The sequence below is a fragment of the Papio anubis genome, chromosome 14 (assembly GCF_008728515.1).
Source record: "Papio anubis isolate 15944 chromosome 14, Panubis1.0, whole genome shotgun sequence".
NCBI lineage: Eukaryota > Metazoa > Chordata > Mammalia > Primates > Cercopithecidae > Papio > Papio anubis.
In genome coordinates, this window is record NC_044989.1 from 47,894,529 (window position 1) to 47,902,305 (window position 7,777).

The 7,777-nt window shown below is 45.2% G+C and overlaps 1 non-coding gene across 1 annotated transcript; it reads left to right on the forward strand.

Moving 5' to 3' along the window:
- Positions 1-6,934: 6,934 nt before the first annotated feature.
- On the forward strand, positions 6,935-7,149 carry LOC116270469. The gene has a single exon (XR_004178496.1). It is a non-coding gene; the product is annotated as a small nucleolar RNA U3 (small nucleolar RNA).
- Positions 7,150-7,777: the final 628 nt, after the last annotated feature.

Here is a 7,777-nt window from a genome sequence, read left to right on the forward strand (position 1 = left end):
TTTTGTTCCTTAGATTTCTGGGCACCATGTGCAGTAACCAAAGCAGAGCATTCATCCTGTGAATCTGAACAGCATTAATGAAGAATGTAGGTCTCCTATTCCAGCCGGGACTCAGAGCAGAACAATGGCATAGCTTGCGTATTTATTTAGGCCTTGGCATCTCAGCAATGAAAAAGTTCGTGGAATAAATGAGCAAAAGATGGAGAACTTTTCTGCTCTGTGGTTATAGGTTTCGGCTGTTCCCAAACCATCCATCTTGAGATCTCACCGTAAAGCAGACAAGCAGCCCTTTGACAGGCGCATCTTGAAAGTTTTACACTATTTATTTTTTCCCCTGGGAAACACCTGCTCCTGCCACTGGGAGGCTGTCAGGCAGTAACAGAGTGCCTGAGCTCATTCAATTGTTTATGAGGCTTTCTCTGAAATCCTTAGCCCTTTCCTACGGATGGGAAAAGCAATGAAAAATCTCTTAGCGGCCGGGCGCGGTGGCTCAAGCCTGTAATCCCAGCACTTTGGGAGGCCGAGACGGCGGATCAATGCAGGTCAGGAGATCGAGACCATGGCTGGCAACACGGAAACCCCGCCTCTACTAAAAAGCCAAAACTAGCCGGCGAGGTGGCGGATGCCTGTAGTCCAGCTACTTGGGAGGCTGAGGCAGGGAGAATGGCGTGAACCTGGGAGGCGAAGCCAGGTGGCTGAGATCCGCCACTGCACTCCAGCCTGGGCGACAGAGCCAGACTCCATCTCAAAAAAAAAAAAAAAAAAAAAGAAAAATCTCTTAGCAACAACTGAGCAGGACTCATCTGTCCTCGCTGTTCTGATGCTGCCCCCTGTTTACTATTTATCACCAAATGGGGATAGTGATAAATGGCTCAGCTGGTCCCTTTCTACCTGGGGCTGGAGCATTACACTCAGTTCAAAAAGGAACTTTAAGAGGAGAATGACCCATATGGTGAAGAACTTTAAATTATGCCTTACAAGGAAAGACAGAGGGAACTTGGAAGGCGTAATCTAGAGGTGGACACTACCCCTTGTCATCAAATATCCAAAGAGCTGTTAGGTAGAAGCACCTTGAACTTGCTTCCTATGGCTCTTAAGGGAAGTTCTATGATGTTCAGGATTTGCCAGGCAAATGTTAGCAGAGGCATTAATGTTAGCGGAGACTCTTTTCTTCCTCTCTCTCTAGGCAATCTCATTTCTTCTCATGGCTTTAAATAACATCTTTAGGCTGATGACTCTCAAGTGTATATGCCTAGCCCAGATCACTTTTCTAAAATGAGAGCTTGGGTATTCAGCTGCCTACTCACATCTCCACTTGCTGTCTCCCTGACATCTCCAACTTCATATGTGTAAAAGTGAACCCTTGATCTGGACCCCCTAACCCAAATCTTATCCTCCCACCATTTTCCCCATCTCAGTAAATGGCACCAGCCTCCACCCAGTTGTCAAGTCAGGAATCTGGGTGTCATTCCTGGCATTTCCTTCTCATTCACACCTCACATCCAATCCATCACCAAGTTCTGTTTATTCCACCTCCAAAATATTCATTGAGCTCCTCTATTCCTCTCCATCGTCATATCCACCACCCTCATTGAAGCTGCGATCATCTCTCATGGGACTATTACAAATGCCCTCTAACTACTCTTCCTGCTTCCATGTTACCTGCCATCCTCCCACCCAACAGCCAGAGAGACACCTGAAAACTCAACATCTGACCATGTCATTCCCCTGCTTAAAACCCTTCAATGGGCTGGGCGTGGTGGCTCATATCTGTAATCCAGCACTTTGGAAGGCTGAGATGGGAGGATCATTTGAGTCCAGGAGCTCAAGACCAGCCTGGGCAACATAGTGAGACTTCGTCTCTATAAAAAATTTAAAAACAAAAATTCCTTCAATGGTGTCTGTTGCAGTTAGATAAAGTCCAGGCTCCTTCTGAGATGCACAGGGTCCTGCATAATCTCTCTCCCCTCATCTGGTACCACCCTCCTCACTGCTCTACGCTGGAGCCACACTGGCCTTTTCAGCTCCTCAAATGTACCAAGCTCCTTCCTGACACCTCTGCCTTGATTTGCCATCCCCCAGCGCCCCCTCCCCTCAGTCTTTTAGTTCTCATCTCACATGCCACCTTTCCAAAGAAGCCATCAATTTTAGTTATCTTTTGCTGCAAAACAAATCATCCCAAAACGTAGTGGTTTAAAACAACAACAATCTTATTTCTTGTAATTCTGTGAGTTGCCTGGGGCTTAGCGGGATGGTTCTTCTGCTGGTCTTGCTTGTCAGGTGTTCACGGTGAGATGGCACCTGGGGCAGAAACATTCAAGATGGCTTCACTCACATGTCTGCCATCATGGCAGGAACGTCTCATCTGGGATACTGGGATAGCTGGGCCTCTCTGTGTCACCACAGGGCTCACTCTCCCAGTGGCTTCTTCAAATGATCTCTCCAGCAAGATGACCACACTGATTTGGGGCTGGAATTATCCCATTAAAAGCTTTGTTAGAATAGAGAGCTGTGAATATTGGATATGTATATTTGTTAGTGTGAATAAATGGTTCCCAGGAGTGATGGTGTAGTATACTGAAAAAGAACAGGACTTTGGGGTCCAAAGTTCAAATCTCATCTCTACCATGTATGATTCTTGCTTATTCATTAAGGCTACTTTGGTTACTAACAATAGAAATGAATTCTGGCAAACTTAAGCCAAAAAGGGGGAATTTATTAGAATGTATTAGTCAGGGTTCTTCAGAAAAACAGAATCCATAGGATGGAGATATATAAAAATAGATATATAGATATATAGAGATAGAGATAGATAGATAGATAGATGATAGAGATTTACCAGGAGGGATTGGCTCACACAATTATGAAGGCTGAGGAATCTCACGGTCTGCCATCTGTAAGCTGGAAGCCCAAGAAAGCCAGTTGTGCAATTCCAGTCCAAACCCCAAAGCTGGAGAACTAGGGAGTGGGGGTGGGAGGTGAAGGGGATGGGTAGGATATAAGATCTGGTCTCAGTCAGAAGGTCCAAGAACCAGGAGCACAGATACCCAAGAGCAGGCAAACCTAGATGTCTCAGTTCAGACAGCAAGAAAATATGCCCTTCCCTGCTTTTTTATTCCATTCAGGCCCTCAGCAGATTTGATTGTGCCTACCTGCATTGGTGAGGGCGATCTTTCTTAGTCTGCCAATTCAAATGCTAATCTCTTCTGGAAACACTCTCACAGACACAGCCAGAAATAATGTTTTACCAGCTATCTCATAGCCCAGTCAAGTTAACACATAAAACCAACTATTACAGATCACATGGAAGGGTTGACAACCATGCCTCAGCAGTAGGAGTCAGCAGCCTTTTTTCCAGAGTGTTGCTACTAACCTTTCTCAACCTCAATGATTTCTTTGTGTCTCTCTTTCGTTCTTTAAAGTCCTTTTTTTTTTTTTTTTGAGACGGAGTTTCACTCTTGTTGCCAAGGCTGAAGTGCAATGGAACAATCTCAGCTCACCACAACATTCGTCTCCTGGGTTCAAGTGATTCTCCTGCCTCAGCCTCCTGAGTAGCTGAGATTACAACTGGGATTACAGGCATGCACCACCACCCCTGGCTAATTGTGTATTTTTAGTAGAGATGGGGTTTCACCATGTTGGTCAGGCTGGTCTTGAACTCCTGACCTCAGGTGATCCACCCTCTTCGGCCTCCCAAAATGCTGGGATTACAGGTGTGAGCCACTGTGCCCGGCTTCTAGTTTTAAGTCTTACACCTTCGTCTGTCTCAAGACTGACCCAGCTTGGTTCAAGTATCAAATTCCTTGGTCGGGCCAGGTGCAGTGGCTCACACCTGTAATCCCAGCACTCTGGGAGGCTGAAGCGGGTGGATCACCTGAGGCCAGGAGTTCGAGACCAGCCTGGCCAACATGATGAAACCCCGTCTCTACTAAAAATACAAACATTAGCCAGGCGTGGTGGCAGGTGCCCGTAATCCCAACTACTCGGGGGGCTGAGGCAGGAGAATCACTTGAACCCAAAAGGTGGAGGTTGCAGTGAGCCAAGATTTTGCCACTGCACTCCAGCCTGAGCAACGAGAACAAAACTCCGCCTCAAAAAAAAAAAAAAAAAATTCCTTCGCTGGCCAACCAGCTAAGGCTATAGGGTACAGTTACATGGTACAGGGTAGGCTGCCAGGGGCGCCAGAGGATGGGGTACACAGTTGGGAAAGGGAAGTCAGCGTGAGGCAGGTGACGAACCCAAGATGGGTCAACTAAACTAGGTCAGGTTACTGGTAAGCCTCAGTTTTCTTACATGTAAGGTAGGATAATCTACTTCTTAAAGTTATTGTAAGGATTAATCAAAATCATGTCAAAAACACATAGTAAACACTAAGTTTACGGTTAAGTGTTGTTATTTTTAAAAAACAGTGTATCTTATTTATTTTATATTTTTTAAAGAGACGGGGTCTTGTTGTGTTGCCCGGGCTGGTCTCAAATTCTTGGACTCAAGCGATCCTCCCACCTCGGCTTCCCAAAGTGCCGAGAAAAATAATTTTAGGCCGGGCGCGGTGGCTCAAGCCTGTAATCCCAGCACTTTGGGAGGCCGAGGCGGGCGGATCACGAGGTCAGGAGATCAAGACCATCCTGGCTAACATGGTGAAACCCCGTCTCTACTAAAAAATACAAAAAACTAGCCGGGCGTGGTGGCGGGCGCCTGTAGTCCCAGCTACTCGGAGGCTGAGGCAGGAGAATGGCCTGAACCTGGGAGGCGGAGCTTGCAGTGAGCCGAGATCGCGCCACTGCACTCCAGCCTGGGTGACACAGCGCGAGACTCCGTCTCAAAAAAAAAAAAAAAAAAAAAAAATAATTTTAATACTGGTGAAGAACTGAATGAACTAGTAATAGCTTCAAAACATCATCATAATCTTAAAGAAAGATTCTGGGCTCACCTTATACTTGTCTTGATCCAGCCGTGGAATCAGCCATTTCTCCAAGGAGCTCTCATTCCTTTTATGAAAAATGGTATTCAAAAGCCAAGACCTGGTTCCTAGATGTGCTCACTGCTATTAGGATGTCACTGTTTATAGGTGTTCTCAGGGGACAGAGCTGGGGAACACACATGTGCACACACACATTTATATCTACATTTATTTCTATCTCACTGCATATGGGAAATCATGAGTTCACACCCGCAGCCCCAATTCCAGTTAAACACCCCAGGTTTTATTCTAGTTTTCTCCTTTACCGTATTTGTCAGTTTCCTGATTTTAATGGCTGTGTTTTGGTTGTAAAGGAGAATGTCCTTATTTGGAAGAAATATACACTAAAGTATTTACCCAGTGAGGGGTATGAAGTCAGCAATTTACTCTCAAATAATTCAGAAAAAAAAAGTTATTTGAACCATATTTGCAACTTTTCTGTAAGGTTCAGATTTTTCAAAATAGAATTTATTAAAAACAAACAAAGGCCGGGCGCGGTGGCTCAAGTCTGTAATCCAAGCACTTTGGGAGGCCGAGACGGGCGGATCACGAGGTCAGGAGATCGAGACCATCCTGGCTAACACGGTGAAACCCCGTCTCTACTAAAAAGTACAAAAAGAAAACTAGCCAAGCGAGGTGACGGGCGCCTGTAGTCCCAGCTACTCTGGAGGCTGAGGCAGGAGAATGGCATAAACCCGGGAGGCGGAGCTTGCAGTGAGCTGAGATCCGGCCACTGCACTCCAGCCTAGGCGACAGAGCAAGACTCCGTCTCAAAAAAAAAAAAAAAAAAAAAAAATCCTAAAACAAATAACCTCATACATGTGTCATTTCCTTACCTGGGCAGGTAAATTCCTAGAAGGAGAAATTCTTCATCAAAAGAACTGTCCATTTGTAGTTTTGTTTTGTTTCTGGAGACAGGGTCTTTCTCTGTTGCCCAGGCTGGAGTGCAGTGGCACAATCACGGCTCACTGCTTCTTCAAACTCTCAAGAGATCCTCCCTCCTCAGTCTCCCAAATAGCTGGGACCACAGGCATGCACCATCATGCTCAGCTAATTTTTAAATTTTTTGTAGAGATAGGGATCTCTCTATGTTGCCCAGACTGGTCTCAAACTCCTGGGCTCAAGATATCCTCTGGTTTTGGTCTCCCAAAGTACAGAGATTAGGCCAGGCAGGTGGTTCAAGTCTATAATTCCAGCATTTTGGGAGGCTGTAGTGGGCAGATCACTTGAAGCCAGGAGTTCAAGACCCCTCTGCCAATATGGTGAAACCCTGTCTCTATTAAAAATATAAAAAAGCCAGGCACAGTGGCATGTGCCTGTGATCCCAGTTACTTGGGAGGCTGAGGCACGAGAATAGCTTGAACCTGGGAGGGGAGGTTGCAGTGAGCCGAGATCTCACCACTGCACTCCAGCCTGGGTGACAAAGCAAGATTCCATCTCAAAAAACAAACAAACAAAAAAACGAAAGAAAGAAAAACACAAAGTTCTGGGATTACAAGTGTGAGCCATCTCGCCTGACCTGTTTATAATCCTGATGGCTGTTGCCCAAATTGCCCTCCACAGTGATTTTACAATTTACATAACCCCCCAACTGGAGTGAACGAGAAGCCTTACTCTCCCCAACACGATGTTTTTTTTTTTTTTTTTGAGACAGAGTCTCACTGTGTCTCCCAGGCTGGAGTGCAGTGGCGCGATCTCGGCTCACTGCAAGCTCCGCCCCCCGGGTTCACGCCATTCTCCCGCCTCAGCCTCCCAAGTAGCTGGGACTACAGGCACCCGCTACCGCGCCCGGCTAGTTTTTTGTATTTTTAGTAGAGACGGGGTTTCACCATGTTAGCCAGGATAGTCTCGATCTCCTGACCTTGTGATCCACCCGCCTCGGCCTCCCAAAGTGCTGGGATTACAGGCTTGAGCCACCGCGCCCGGCCCACGATGTTTTATAAGACTTTAATTTTTAAAAAAACACTTCAGTTGAAGACTTTACTTTCAGGGATCATTTGTATAGAAGTTCTAGAAGAAACTAGAGAAGTTTCTCTGCGCAGGTAGAGCACCGAAAACCACCAGGAGGAGGCACGTTCTCTCCTGAACGTGAAGCTGGTCTTGGTGTTACTTTGCAATTGCCATTTGGCATTGATGGGCGTTCATTTCCCTCCAACAAAGTAAGACAGAGAAGATGCAGCCTGAGTGGTCTGCCTTCTTAAAAAAAAAAAAAAAAATTGTTGGTGAAAGCTGCTTTCTTGTGTAGTTTTAATTTGCATTTCTCTTACTGTGAGTGGGTTTGAGCATCTTTTCCGAGACTTAAAGCTGGTTGTATTTCTCTTTCCTTGAGTGGTTGGTGCACAGTCTTTACCCATCTTTTTATTGGCTTATTGTTCTTTTATTCTTGTTATTATCATGATCATTGTTGATGTAGAACCTCTAAACGTGGTGGCACTTAGCCCTATATGAGTCATAAATATTTTAACCAATTTGTCCCTTGTCTATTGACTTTTTTGAAGATAGTTTGCCATGCAGCTAGTCTTTGTTATGTAATCACATGTACCACTGTTTTATAGCTTTCTGGGTTGTTTTACACCAACAAAAGATGATTAAAAATCATTTTCTTATGGTTTCTTCTAGTACGTGCTTTTAAATTTTATTTTTACATTTAGATACTGGACACATTTGAAACGTATACTAATCTAACTTCATTTTTTTCCCAGAGGGCAACCCCATATATTGAATCATTCCTCTTTCCTTCCTGGTTTGAAATGCTGCCTTTCCTGCACATTACATTCCTATAACTTCTGCATTTGAGCCTATTTCTGGGATTTCTGT